At 34.1% G+C, this 16236-nt stretch overlaps 1 long non-coding RNA gene across 1 annotated transcript; it reads right to left on the bottom strand.

The window, feature by feature from the left end:
* Window positions 1-2097: 2097 nt before the first annotated feature.
* On the bottom strand, window positions 2098-6066 carry LOC123532903 (uncharacterized). Its single transcript, XR_006682771.2, has 4 exons — window positions 5780-6066; window positions 5180-5259; window positions 4562-4622; window positions 2098-4065 (listed from the first exon to the last, which is right to left on the bottom strand). It is a non-coding gene; the product is annotated as an uncharacterized LOC123532903 (long non-coding RNA).
* Between the last annotated feature and the right edge of the window lie 10170 nt (window positions 6067-16236).

Below are 16236 nucleotides of genomic sequence, written 5' to 3'. Positions count from 1 at the left end.
TTTGGAAATTTCTACTCTATGTCTTTACTTATTAATTACTTAAAACTTTTTAGTTCTTCGATCCAAAATGAGAGTCTAATAAGCATGGTCATTCCTGAAAGTATTGTGACGAAATTCCTAGATCGAATTACTGACAGGAATGCTACGACAAATGAAAAGCCATAATTACATCTCCATATTTATTTGCATCTGTGCGCATATTCTTTTAAAATATGAGCTAAGTCGAATATGCGAAACTTTATTCTTCATATTTCGGTTTAGTTATATAAAAATAAGAATGACACTCTTCCAAAGTGTCTAAATCATTATTACTTGCCTCTTGGTATAAATAAATGGGTACTCAATGATAGATTTTATTAATAGCAATCCAACAGACAAATTGGAATACATAAATCTCTGAGGAAATCTCCGATTTACAGTAACTGTCTGTAACTTTATTTGTGGAGATTTGCATTGTATATGATATAACTTAAGACACCAAAAACTGTTAAAGCTCCGACATCAAAATCAGGTTACGAACTTTCACTGTCCCTAAGAAACATCCACGCAAATCGACCCAAAAATACATAAATTCTTTATTTGTTTTTCTTGTTCAGCTGTGTCATAAGACGTATAACACAGTAATACATATCCACGTCATATTTAAATTCCATTGACGTCATCTTTGCTTTCTTTTACACCTTCTATTTGTTGTAAATAAGCGCATTCAACGTGTTGATATAGGTCAAAAGCAACGACGCCGGCGAAACTCTCTGAACTTTGCTAGCATATTTCTACAATCTGTATTTCCGCGTGTTAAGACCAATTCTCTGTAAGAACCAAAAAATTAAAGAAGGGGTCGGAAACTCATAGTCTCAGAATTACTTCATATTTGCACCCTTTTTAGTATTCAAGCCATATATGAAGAATCAAGGGTGAAAAGATATGAACCAGCTCTGGTTACCATGGAAACGAGAACATTATACTTTCTGCGAAAAATGGCAATTTCTGAGAGTCAAATTTTACTAAAATGTTACAATTTTCTTCACACATAATGGTCTCTATGTCTGAAATAAAGCACTAATTTTCATATTTGCCTGAAATACATACCTGAAGTAATTATTTAAAACAAATATTGTCTTTCAACATTTTCACAGTTTTAGAAGCAACAATTTTATAAATACCCCCTTTTAAGATTTTACATTATCTTTAAAAATTGGTCTGCATGTATATTTTTCAACTTCTAATAGAAAAAAAAGTGCACGCATCTGAATATAATACTTGTATGGATTCAGCAGAGCTATGATACCCATTTCAATTTAACGAGGAATTTTAGTGGGTCATTCATATTTGAGCTTTTTACAGAAATTTGAAAATTGACAAAAAATGAGTTTTCAGCAAACTCATTTATGCCTAAATTACAGAATAACCTGAAATAATATTACATAACCAGATACAGAATTGTAGCAAAACATAAGCATTTCATGTAAAATCAATTTACAAAGTTATACTGTCCAACACTTTGTCTAGAAATTAAGGAGAATGTTCCGTTACCATGGCAACGTACAAGAAAATTATAATTCAGACCTTTTTAAAGCACTTTCTGTATCAATTTTGTATTCTATGAAACAAGAAAAGTTCATCTGCAAACTGTCAATGCATCTAACGCACCTGAAGCACTGGGCAGAACTAAGAAGGATACAACCATAATAATGATCTATGAAACTTAAAGCATTGTCACAAGGTCAGTTCTCAACAACCTTGTATGCACTTTTCTTTCTTTTGGGTAAACTAATTTTGAGGTTCAAAGCAGTTGGAAATACTCATAACCAACTGATACTGACCTTTAAGATATTGTATGGTTACTAATCATGACTGTCCAATTTTTTTTTCAAATTGCCATGGTTACAACATTCATTCTGCATTAAAAAGCAGGGATCATCCTAGGTCAAAATATTAGATAGAAGAGACCATCCAAAGAATTTAGGGAGAAATCGAGGAATTTAAGGAAAAGATTCGGCATAAAAATATCTATGTGTGTTGGTGTAAAGACAGTGTCCTTTCACCTTTGGAAATCATTTTGTTGCCATGGAAACAAATAGTAGTAAAAGCAAAATTATGTCTACTTCGCCATTTGATTTAATGTATACATTTTAAATACAATTCAAAAGTATGAACAAATAACAGTGTAATCCAAGACTGAAAAATATCATGATATTTAAAAATAATACAGTATGTTCATGTAATAACAATCATGATGCACATTCTTCCTTTAACAATCAAATTATGTACAGAACAGTTTAGTCAATATTTTGCTAGATACAACTTTAAATGAGCCGTGCCATGAGAAAACCAACATAGTGCGTTTGCGACCAGCATGGATCCATACCAGCCTGTGCATCAGCGCAGTCTAGTCAGGATCCATGCTGTTCACTAACAGTTTCTCCAATTGCAATATGCTTTGAAAGCGAACAGGATGGATCCTGACCAGACTGTGCGGGCTGCTCTGGATCTATGCTGGTCGCAAAGCCACTATATTGGTTTTCTCATTGCGCGGCTCAATGTATTTAATTCTTTCAAACTATCAAGACAATGGCTAGACTTTTTACGGATAGCTATAGACAATGTAGATTTAATTCTTTACTAAGTTTATTCAGAAAAACCCTGTTCATGCACATTTCAGTGCCAGTAAATACTCAGTTAATACAAACTGCAGTTGCAGACATATCTCCTAATGCTTTTTCCAAAATTTATCAAAATACACAACTAAATCTACTTTATTTATTAAAGTAAATACATGCTTGTAAAATAGGATGTTATATGCCTTGTATATCTTAGAATGAAACCTGTTTTACAGATGACAATTTTACTGGATTTCTGAAGATTAATAGATGTTGTTATATGAATGAGGTCTTAAATTAGTCAGAAAATCAGCTAGGAACTCAGATGTTCTCTTTAATCATTGGCCAATTAGTATATATGGGCTTAAGTTATTACCTAACACAATATAGGTAACTTTACAAATGTATGAATTTTCATTAAAATCTGCATTGCAACATTCTTAAAAAATAAATTTCATCAGAAAATATGATTTTATGATACAGGCTTAAGAGGGAAAAAGAATTGTAATATTTCAACAGTCTCACAAAATCAAGTATACTAATTCAACCATTGTTTGCTATATTTTCTCAGTATGTTTTAAAGATTTAAAAAGTCTATATGAAATAAAATTATCTATGGTAGAAAATATACAATTAGATCTGCATATGTTTGATTAATAAGCCTTCATGTATAATTATGCTGTAAATTGGTAACCAAATCTGATGAGAACTGCAAAACATGTGCTTTTTTACAGATATTCAAAGACTGTCATGTGTTTATTCCATTTAGATATGTTCTAGTGCATCTTTTTCAAAATACATTAAATTTTATCAAATTTAAATATAACAAATTTAATGTTATACATGCTAAAGTAATCAAACAGTATCAGATTTTTTAAAATTTTAATATAAAGTCAAGAATAAAGATATTTTTCAGTTACAGGGCCTTTGGTTAAACAACTATCAACATTTTTAAGAAATGACATTCTAATGTTTTTCCATAAATCTGAAAAAGAAACATTAATGCAAACAACATAATTCCATCTTCAGGGTGTCCAGTGTGAGTTCTTCTATTTATGTCAAAGGCACCAATCATTAGTTTGGTCTGTGGCAATCCAAAAAAGGGACAGATCTTCACTATTCAGATGTCCATAACTTATTCCAAAAACACTAATTGATGAGTCCCCACTTGCAGCCTCTCTATTTGGAAAACACACACACTATTTTCATAAACATTTTGCCTTCACAATGACATACTGCATTTCAAACTTGTGTCCTCTACTATAGAGATGAAATGTCATCTTGTCAACACTTAACTACCTGGATCAGACAGTTATGTCACAGACTGCACATTTGCAAGTTATAAAAAGTCTTTTTAACAGTCCTTGTTATTTTTATTTGATACAGAATCTTGAGAAGGCTGACTTTTCAGGTGATATCAGAGGTCTTCTGACTGCATTTACTTTTACCATGACTGTAGCTGTCACTGAAAAATAGAGATGTGAGAGAATAACAATCTGAATGTCTTTCATTTGACTATGGGTGGTGGTGGGATGGGGATGGGCTCTCCAGTTAAAATATTTGTGACATCATGTTACTGGGTAGAACTACTGATCTTCTACAAGCCAGTTGGAGGGTTTCCTCTCACATATTTGTAAATGAATAAAATTTACATTCACTATTTCAATCATTTAATAAATTTTGTATAAGTAAATGTATAATATAATTTATACATCTTCCCTTTATTCTTTTAATGAAAATAATTTATCACATAGACCTCCCCCTCCTTGAAAGGAACAATTGTATGAAATACATTAAATACTTTTTACTTTGCTACACTTTGATTGAATTTAAGATACATGAAATTCGAAACAAAGTTCATAAATATTCTGTCAAAAAATAACATTCAGTCAAGCATTTATAAAGATCTGAAATCAGACCTGATCAGACACTAAGACAAACTATAAATAAAATGTAGATACCTTCCTTCCTTTTATTCCAATATAAGGATGATGATGAGCATTTATTCTTTGAAGAATTAGTCTGGAATAAACACAAATCAAACTAAAATGGTTGTTAATGTTGTTACATTTTGACAGATACAGGATTTCATCCTTTTCAACATTATATGGACCACTTTAAAGGTAAAATCTGTTTCTCATACATGTGCAGAGGTTCCTTTTCTGAAAAAGAGTATATTTTAAAAATTCAAAAACTTATCAATATTCATAGTCACATTACAAATGTATGTCAATTAAAGTTATATGAAGTCCTACTAGCTATTCTTGTATCATAGACTGAGAGGTCAAGATTTCATACTTGTATGAATATTGGCATGTGACTCTTTATTTAAATACAGGTGTGTAAATATATATAAAAAAAACATACTAACTTTGACACAAACCATTTACATTCAGTATGTACTTGTAAAACAGTAAAGCAGGCATGTGAAGATTAAAACATGCTGTATGTGTAGCAATGGATGCAATTAAATGTTTTCATTTTTCAGCATTCAGTGAGTTTTTACTTCAGTAAGTGTATATTTCTACAGGTACTTTGGCAAACACATACACTGTTGCAAATGACTAAATTATGATTACCTCTCTAGAACATCCACTCACTTCATAGTTGTTTGAAACTTTATCATCAAGCAGGCATTTTCAAAAGAAACAACTCACAGCTGAAAAACAAAACAAATAAATTTACAAAAATATATACATTTTGAAATGAAAATATGTCTTTATCTGCTTTTTACAAATAATATAAAAAGCATGCTAATGGTCATTTACAACTAAAATCAGGGCTTTTTCCATTATAAATCTACCTCCAATAAAAGAGGTAATCCCAATGAAAATTTTTGTTAATATAAATCCTACTTATGGGTTTGAGTTTATTAAAGTAATATTTATTTGGTTATTGCACAATTACTAAATGTAATACATATCCATAATATTTTACACAAAAATATCTTTAAATAAATTTTGGTACTTTGGAAAATTTCCACATTAGACAATTTCTGAGAGCATTTTCCCAATTCCACTGGTGTTGGTGGATGGTATTCCCAAAATGATGGAAAAATGCCTGTAAGTTTTATCTTGGTAAATGGTCTTTGAATCAGTTGAAGGAAGTGAGCACATACCTTGCATCTAGCTTGAAATTTTTGCATGTCATATTAAAACATAAAATATTACGAGACTCACCTGTTTTCATTGTAGTGTTATCCTTTAACTCTGATCCTTCAGTCAGTTGATACAAACTTCACTTATGGAGATAAACAGATAGATGACAGACTCGGATGTCTATCCACAGTTTAGACTCTTTTCTGCCAGAGTATTTTTCCCCAAAAATGTCGCTATTCAGCAAATTTTAAACGTGGACTTGGTTTGAAGGGACACATCCAAGCATCACATACCCATTTAGCATAAAATCTCTGACTGTCATTGTATCTATACACTAAAAATTTGCAAAATCCGAGTAGAAATCTGAATTCAGCATAATCCATGAAGTAAACTTAGATAAGCTCTTTGTAATTTCCTAAATGAAGAGCATCAAGGGGAGGTAATAAAAATAGGAAAAATGCCCCAAATCATAAACTTTGGCCCAAATCTACAAGAATGTGTCTGAATGACCCACTACGATTTATGTTTCTTTTTGAAATATCATCTTCCCTTTATACAAACAAATATACTTTTCTGCTGAGAGCTGTGCACTTTTCAAGATGTAGAACACAATATAAACATATGTTTTGCTCCATAAATATATTTTTTCTTGCAGATAAAAGTCTAGATCATACAAAAATCAAATAAATAATTGGGAATATTAGTTTGGTATGAAACCTTGTTCATTTGCCTTTAAAATTTGCAAGTACGAAAATAAAGGACACTTTCTAGTACTTTCCAGATAACAAAATAGGCATGCTCCCCTACTTTTTTGAAAATTCAGCAAGTTGGGGATTTGCATCCTCGTTTCCATGGTAACCGGGACATATATTGAAAAAATGAAAAACAGGATTTTCTTAATTTTGCACCCTCTTCAAGAAAAAATCGGTTTAAAGGAAATCTGTGACTATGAGTTTCCAACTTTTTTTGGTTCTTACAGAGAATTGATCTTAATATGGATAATTTACTCAACAGATATCATATATCCGGTTGTTATCTGGCCTTTCAAAATGTTTTGTATTAACCAGATAAGTATCTAAACTAGAATAAATTATATTCAAATTTCTCTGTGGCTTTGATTTTCACTATGTGACTTTTGGTTATAGTGAATCATTATTTAAGCGATTGTTAAGATTTAAGCAAGAAAATTACTAGTTGAAATCGATGTTTAAATGTGATAAAATTTGTTGTCAATATAAATATAAGTGCTTATTAGTGGTTTTCTATATTAACAAATAAAACCATCCAGATGGAATTGTTACCACCATACTATATTCAGTTGAAATAGAATTAAAGCATCATGAACATTTATAAGTTTCCTTTACAAACCTTTCATGTTTAGCTAATATATTACATAAACAATGTTCGTGTTCGTGAAAAAAAATCGCAATCCTGTCATAATGTTTTTTCCGGAAACATTTTCTAATCCAGTTTATATTCAGTACAAGATCGTGCAATACTGTCGGTACTGTACAACTCTTGACATACAAACGGAATGAAGCCAGTGATTTCTAAAGTAGTTTTATAACACCAAAACTACTTTACTGTGTCAGTCAAATTATTAGTTTCAATGTCAGTTTTGAAACGTTTTAATTACAATCCAGGTTTTGAGTAGCCTGGACTACCCGCGGCTACAAGGTCAATGTCATTAGGAGGAATTTTCTTGTATAGGAAATACTTTTCCTACTTTATTTGCAATTCCGTTTTAGTAAGCCAGAAGTATTATAATATATAATCGTTGATTCCGTCTCCTGCCTTTAATGACAAAGGTAATATAAGGGTTTTAACTACAACATTTACTCCCGGGCCATGCATATTTATCAGTTATTACTCTTATAATTACTTTTATTATTATAATCACTATTATTAGTAGCAGTAGTTGTAGTATCATTAATAATATTATCATTATCATTATTATACAATATTTACAAAAGTATTATGCAATGTGGCGACATGAACTAAATCGACAAATGACAAATAAGATTTCCCAAAAGATTTCGGAAAAGTCTTTGCAAAATGAGCCATGTCATGAGAAAACCAACATAGTGGGTTTGCGACCAGCATGGATCCAGACCAGCCTGCGCATCCGCGCAGTCTGGTCAGGCTCCATGCTGTTCGCTTTTAAAGCCTATTGGAATTGGAGAAACTGTTAGCGAACAGGATGGATCCTGACCAGACTGCGCGGATGCGCAGGCTGGTCTGGATCTATGCTGGTCGCACACCCACTATGTTGGTTTTCCCATGGCACGGCTCAAATCAAGATCATATAAGTTCAATTTGTTTGAATTAAATGTACCCATTCTTGGCCAAGCTGGTACAGTCAGTTTTGATACTAATGCGCCAGAGGAGTTATGAAAGGACTAACTTTATTGATTGTTCATCAGACAAATTGTAATACATAAATTCTCTGAGGAATCTACGATCAAATTAATGATTGCTTTATTTCTGATGAATTGGCCTATACCCAAAGCAGATTACATCACTTTCCAGCCGTTCAAACGCGAGATACACTTTGCATATAGAGTTATTAAAGTATATGGTATAGATCTACCATCTCAAGTTTTTGCAAACACGCTGATTATAACAACTTCAGTGCGTAGGTGTTCCTGTTGTTACTGCTTTCCTCTATATATTTATATGTTTGATTATTCAATAAGTTAAGGAATTATGAAATTAATTTGAAAGTACATTTTTGATGCTCTCTCTCTCTCTCTCTCTCTCTCTCTCTGTGTGTGTGTGTGTGCGTGTGTGTGTAATAATGGTCTCATGTTCACAAAACGTTTTCAGTCACATCTGAGTTTGATGATGAAATGAAAATGAAAGTTTATCTGTCATTTATATCTATTATTTCTATCCATGTTTAAAATAAAGTGTTAAATCAGTGACTATTTTCGAGTGGTTTTGGTCAGTTTCATCTGGAATTTAATCTTGAAGTTGTAGTCTGAGACCGAACAATGTTTTGTGAATATGGGGTCCGGTCGTTTCACGTACCATATGTGTATAAAAGATGCACTTAGGTCACCTTAGTCCTTATTTCACAGGTGATTAACATCTTCTATGAGGTCTGTAACTTCGTGGGAAGAGATATAGAGAATAATAGGTTAGTGCCGTAGATGAGAAAGTTTATCTGGCGAGGTGGAGGAGGTTATCGGGTGAGCCGAAGGCGAACCTGATAACGTCCGGAGCCGAGCCAGATAAACTTTCTCCATCTTAGGCACTAACCTATTATTCTATTTATCTTGTCATACCTTCATTTTCCGATATTTGGCAATTTATTTTACAAAAAAAAGTGTGCGACAACCGCCGCTTTAATGACGTCATATTCGTAATGACGTCACTTATATAAAGACGTGATTACCGGCAAAATCGCAATAACTTCTTCGTTTTTGAATAAAAACTCATTATTTGACCACTCATTTTCTTAGTTCGGACATTTCCAACACAATAATGATGGTTTCGTTGCAAAATTTCTTATGACAACAATATCGATCATAAGGTCACATGATCAACTGACCGTATATCACTGGTCACATGATCAACTGACGGTATATCAAGAAAGATATACGGCACCCTGATATCGGGTCGAAAATACTGCAAGTGACAGGATAAATTATTTTATTTAATATTTAACGAAAGTCAACAGAATAGTCTTCAGACTGAATGCAAAATTATTCCAATTAGATCTATATTGATTGTTATTGCTGACATTGAATCATTCGAAACTGCATAGCCTTACATATGTGATCGACGCTTCAAGATAAATTTCTTTTGCAGCAGACAGGTCAATGCACATAACTATCGGCTTTTAATTTCGACAGGCATTTGGTGCTGTATTTGTATCCTGTCCTCCAAGTATATAATTTGCCGAGTCAGATGAAGTGGTATTCGTACCAAAGACGTCCTTTTCCCTGAATGAAAATAGATTAGCTATAATAAATGTTGAAATAGCCAACAAAAATATTGATCAAAATAACCACAGAGATTTGCCATGTAAAACAAAAGATAAAGCAACAGTAAACAGAGTTTCATGGTAAATTCGAAGCATTTTGTACTTACACATACCACCATCTTTCTTTCACTTTTCTTTAATTATACTTGGATGAGAGAAAATCTGGAATAAATAATTCATCAGATAAAATGTTGTATTGTTGACCTGTAGCTTATAAGTCAATTTATCATTGAAATTACATCTGTAATTTGCGTAGTGCATGTGAAGTATGACGTATATATTTTGTTTCAAAATTTTTGGTCTGTACTTCCTAAATCACTAAATCATATTAAATCTAAAGGTGTCAATCAATCCTGCTTCACTTTTAATAACAAGACTTTTAGACAACTATATATCTCCAATAGCAAATTAAATCAAGACTAACACGGTTTATCAGTATCGTCCGCAGAAATCTCAATCAAAAGCGAGTAAACTTTCAATAAGTAATACAAGTTATTCTCAATTGTCATATCTGTTGTATAAAATCCGACGACTTTCTTTCTATTCCACTCACCTTATCCATTTGTCTAAATTAAGCACACTATTAATGAAATTGATAAAGGTCAAAAGCAACGACGTGGGCGAGATTTTCTGTTTCACCAACCTAGTATGGAGAGATTATAGTAGAAATATAACCACTAAAATATGCAATGTTATATATTATTACATAACTCCTTATATAAGTGGACGGTCCATAGTTTATACTATGTAATAGGCAGTAGATCTAAAATACAAACTTCATGTATGCACTACTTATTTTAGATATATGTATTGTTAACTGCATCCAAGTGCCCAGTCTGGAAAAATAATGAAAGTATTACTTTCTGAAAAATAGTTATTGGAGCTGAAAAAGTGATCCTGGGTAATGTTTGAAAAACAATGGAGACAACTCCGCTTAAACTGTATTGTAGGCTTTAGTGATTATGTATCTATTATCTCCTGCAAACCATGTTCTTTTATCTCTAGGCATGAAAAAAGCCATACATAATTACTACAGTGGTCAGTGATTTGAAAAGCAAATTGTGTAAAGAAAAAAATAAACAAGAAATGCCCTTGGTACGTGTGACACTTTTGACGATTTTCAGAAAACGATAAAACCTACAGGGTGAAGGTGTTGGAAAAGGTACTGATGGAAAAAGAACAATCTCCGGTACCTATGTGTGTGTGTGTGTGTGTGTCTGCGTGTGCGTGCGCGTGCGCGTGCGCGTGCGTGCGTGTTTACGTGTGCGTGTGTGTGTCAAAGTATGGGGAAAATATCTGGAATATGAGATATTCAACCTAAACAATTCTAGGACTGTTCGACGCATGACTGTTTTGTCCTGTATAGCAGGTAAAATAGATAAATTACTTTTCCAATTCATTGACACAACTTGGACAGGATTAGGATTGACACACGGTGTTTACTATTTAGGCAGTGGAACTAAAAATACAAACTTCAAGTAGGAACTATCTATTTTAGATAGATGTATAGTTTACTGCATCGAAGTACGTAGACTGAAAAAAAAATATTAAAATATCATTTTCTGAAAAAAAAAGTTATTTGAACTGAAAAAAATGATCCCGGGTAAAATATTTAGAAAAAATGGAGACAACTCCGCTAAGACTTTATGGTAGTCTTAAGTGGCTATTAGACCAGTACCTCATACAAACTATGCACTTTTTACCTCTAGGCAGGGAAAAGCATGCATAATTGCATAGAAAACTATGTAATGATCAAATAAGTTAATGCTCTTGGGAGGATTTTTTTGAAAAAGTCAAAACCCACAAAATTTCACAAGGTAAAATATGTTGAAAAAGGCTACTGCTGGAAAGAGAACAATCTCTACTATACATATATATGCGTAAAAGTATGGGAAACATAACTAGAAATATGAGAAAATCAAAGAAATCAATTTCAGGACTGTTAGATGCATGACTGTGCAAACATAGACAGGTTACTATTCCATTGCACTGATATAACATGGACAGGATTATGATTAACAAACTGTGTTCACTCAACAATTTCACTATATAAAATTGTTTCCCTTGTGTAAAGAAGGCTTACGGTAAGTCTCTATACCACTTCACTCTATAAATTGATTGGTTGCCTTTTGTTTTTAGTGGGCTTAGGGTAAGTCTATATTCAACACATGTCTATTTAGCTTTTAAGTCAAAAATATAAAACTTATTCTGTGAAAATTATTTTTGATGTCATGTCATGATGCACTTCTCAACTAGTCAGGCATCAATTAAAAAATATTCTCTATCGCTAATTTCATTGAGCAAAAAGGATGTTGTCCTAAAACTGAAACTGTCTGCTAAATAGGAAGGTCAACTTAATAAATAAAATTTCGTTCAATACATTCAGTTTTGAAAGGATATCAAGCTTGATAAAATGTGTTTTGGCTGTTTGGTTTAGGTTAACCTAAAAGATTTCATGGAGACTGTACAGACCTATCCTTCGAAATTAAGTGCCAGCTTCCCCGCGGAGGACAAATAATTTCTGACACAATGTCGTTTTCCAACCACAAGGTAAAACATACGCATCACCGAGGATTGAATTCAAAACCCCACAATTTGAAGATCTGCGCTCTCGTTACTGAGCAGCTAGACGGACGGGCTTCTGCAGCAGGAGACTTAGTGTTGTCGTTTAACGCATTAGTGTTTATAGTCTAGCCTTTTTAAGAGTCAAATAGAATGAAAATTGTCCAATGGTGTTTTTTCGTTTATCTCTCAGAATATTTGTCAATCACAGAAGCACAAGACAAATTACAAGATTATTCTTTCACATGTTGATCTATCTGAACAATGCTCATTGTATCGTGCATCACGATGCTCTATCCATGGTAGAGTAATTAATGTCTATAATATAATGCCACTTGTCCGTCACCGCTGTGAGAAACCCTAAATAAAAGTAGCATAATGTAAATTTGGAAGATCACATGCTATATAGTCAACTAAATGTCGATATTTCTAGTTTGTATGGTGGCTGATTTCTGCCATTTCGTGTTGGCGTGTTGGCGGGGCGAAAACACGAAAGCACAAAAACTCGACAAAAACCTAATTTGTCGAGTTTTCGTGTTTCCCTGTTGTCGTGTCGGCGGGGCGAAAACACGAAAACACGATAGATTTAACGCGAAAACTCGACGTTTAAAGGGCGCCGACACGACAAATTTATCTGTCGAGTTTTCATGTTGGCAGGTATAAATATGTCGTGTCGGCGCCCTTTATTTGTCGTGTTTTCGTGTTTACGCCCCGCCGACACGAAAACTCGACAAATTAGGTATTTGTCGTGTTTTCGTGCTGTCGTGTTTTCGTCCCGCCGACACGAAAACACGACAAATACTTTATTTGTTGAGTTTTCGTGTTGTCACGAATATATAGGTATTACACGAATATACATGAAAACTCGAGAAATAAAGGGCGCCGACATGACATATTTATACCCGCCAACACGAAAACTCGACAGATAAATTTGTCGTGTCGGCGCCCTTTAAACGTCGGGCTTTCGCGTAAAATCTGTCGTGTTTTCGTGTTTTAGCCCCGCCGACACGACAACATGAAAACATGAAAACTCGACAAATTAGGTTTTTGTCGAGTTGTCGTGTTTTCGCCCCGCAAACGCGAAAACACGAAATGGCAGAAATCAGCCACCATAAGTTTGGGTCCAAACACACCGCGTATAATCTAAATGATGACACTAAAACTTGATTCCTAACCATCATTCATTTGAATGGACAAATAGTGCACTAAGAATTGTTAAGGCTAAAAACACACTCGCATAGAACACTGTCATTTGAATTACTCACATTCTGCTTTCCAGCATGTTGCTCTTTGTGTGCACGTACGCATAAGTCATCAAACAGGCAATGATAAATTACAAAAGTTCTCAATGAGACAGTCTGAACAATCTTAATATGTCAAATGTCATTATCTGTCAAAGCCAGTTGCTTTACAGTAGATAGTTATAAATGTGTATGATAAAATTATTTTGTAGATTGTATCGGACAGCAATCCACGGAAAAATGTACAATGTAGTTTTGAAACTCATTAAAGGAAGACAGACACCTGTAAACGTTTACTGATAAACACCGGAAGTTTACTTCAGTAGACAGCGTTACAAGTCCCGTTCATACGTCTGTCTCAAATAAGGAAGCACCTTTATGAATTAGTTTGCCGTCATCAAAATTTAAAACTGGAACACACAACTCCGAAAACGAAGACGTATAAAGACCAAAGGAGCAAGTTTTGAGGCTTAATTTACTGTTTTACGTTCATCTCTAAATTTCCTTCTTTTTTATCAATTAGTTTTACTTTTAGCAATAAAACCATTCGAAAAATTGTTAAACTTTTATTTTTGTATGGCACTGAATCATATGTTTCTACAATATCAAGTAAAGGAAATGTAAGACTAAGGAAGATGATCCATGGGCTATAATCATCAATCGATTAAAGTGTATTATATTATTGGCTTTGTGTGTGTGTGTCTCTGTGTGTGTCTGCGTGCGTGTGTGTGTGTTCGGGTTTAACGTCTTTTTCAACATTTTTTCAGTCATATAAACGACGGTGTCTACTTGTAGCAGTGAGCACAATGCCCAACTTTAAAGTGCTGCCTCACTGGAATATCATGCCGTAGACGTGTGACATGATACCCCACCCAGTCACATTATACTGACATCGGGCTGACCAGTCCTAGTACTACCCACTTAATGCTGAGCGCCAAGCGAGGAAGCTACTAGTATCATTTTTTACCATTTCATACGTCTTTGGTATGACGCGGCCGGGGATCGAACCCATGACCTTCCGCACTCAAAGCGGACGCTCTACCACCAGGCTACCAAGGCTTAGTAAACTGATTAAGTAGTAAAGATGACCATTGCAATTATCAATTTTGTCTATATATCCAAGAAAGTACATTATATTACACAGTTTGTTTTCAGCATTCGAATCATATTTGTTTATTCAGTTTGATTCTGAGTCACACTGACAAAAATTAAGGCCATATGGCGACATTCCTTGATTCCGACAGTGGAGGAAGGCCTGCCCTAGATGTGCCCTTCAGATCTTTAGTTTACGCTAGGGTGAATACCTGGGTAAAACTATCGACCTTTCGTAAGCCATCTGGATAGCTTCCTCACACGGAAGAATTTGAACCACAAGCGGGATTCTAATCCACAGTTGTGGTGAGTAAGCTATAGACTTAGGATATAAGCCACAGCTATAAGCTTATGATGTAAGCCACCATAACCATTTGGCTATGAAACCCAAGCATTCAAGGCATACACAATGAGTTAGAATGACCCAAGGGAACCGGTAAAGCTTATCTTTAGTTTTTGTACATTGATATTTAGTGAAACTAACAACTGTCTAAAGCCAAAATGGTGGGAAACATTCGACATTTCACTCTTTATTTGTACGGTTTATAGAGGTTAACAGCAATGTCGTGAGCGAAACATCTAAGCTGCTTGAACGTGTTTAAGATCATTGAATAAGGAAATATAGACGAGATGACTGCTGCACAATTTACCTTTAATATCACTTAGGTCCGTTTCAATTAAACAACCATTCTATCCCTGTTGTTTTTTACTTTACTTATTGCATAAAATGGTGAAACAGTAAATGCTGTACAAAAATTATATAAAAGCATTGCATGTATCACAGAACAGTTGTGAAATGATCGACACATTTCCTGTGAAGGCAACGAAAGACAATCAAACGTGATCCTGAAGGACAATCTTTAAAAACAATATACCGTTGTAATCATATTTTCTGTGACATTTCGTTGAGCCAATCAGTCATTAAATCCAGTTTTAAAGACGGTCACTTGATAACTGGATAAACGTTATTGAATCAAGATAAGTAATTCAATCGTAGACGTTGATTGACCATCAGCATCTATCTTCTCTTTAATGTCAGTTTCTGACATGACAGGTCCTCAACAAGCTCAATTTGTTTGTGGAAAAACATCAATAACTTCTCTGAGGGAACTGGTAATATTCCTGGCCCTAAAATCTAAAACAAAAATGTCATTCTTTTACTGTTTACTTCCCAATATACCTCGTACACGACGGTGAAGTTGTTAAGTAATTGGATGTATACAAAGAAACGGGATTTCATCGTAAAATGGTTTGAATGGGGCCTCCGTGGCCGAGTGGTTAAGGTCGCTGACTTCAAATCACTTGCCATTCATCGATGGTGGGTCGAGCTTCACTTGGGGCGTTGAAAATCTTCATGTGAGGAAGTCATCCAGCTGGCTTACGGAAGGTCGGTGGTTCTACCCAAGGTGGCCGCTCGTGATGAAATAATGCACACGGGGTCTTCCTCCACCATTAAAGCTGGAAACTCGACAGTGTGGTGCGACATTAAACTGTTATAATGGCCAGCCCTGCACCATTGAGAACGAACACTTTACCTAAACCTTACACTGTTGTTTATACAAAGCTTTTAATTGATTTTTTGTATATCTATCTCCTTCACTGGAATTGGCAATGCATTTTCAATGGTTTTCTGGAACTATTTTCTGATCTACTTG

This window comes from Mercenaria mercenaria, chromosome 11 (genome assembly GCF_021730395.1).
Source record: "Mercenaria mercenaria strain notata chromosome 11, MADL_Memer_1, whole genome shotgun sequence".
NCBI lineage: Eukaryota > Metazoa > Mollusca > Bivalvia > Venerida > Veneridae > Mercenaria > Mercenaria mercenaria.
This window is presented reverse-complemented; position numbering and strand designations above follow the sequence as displayed.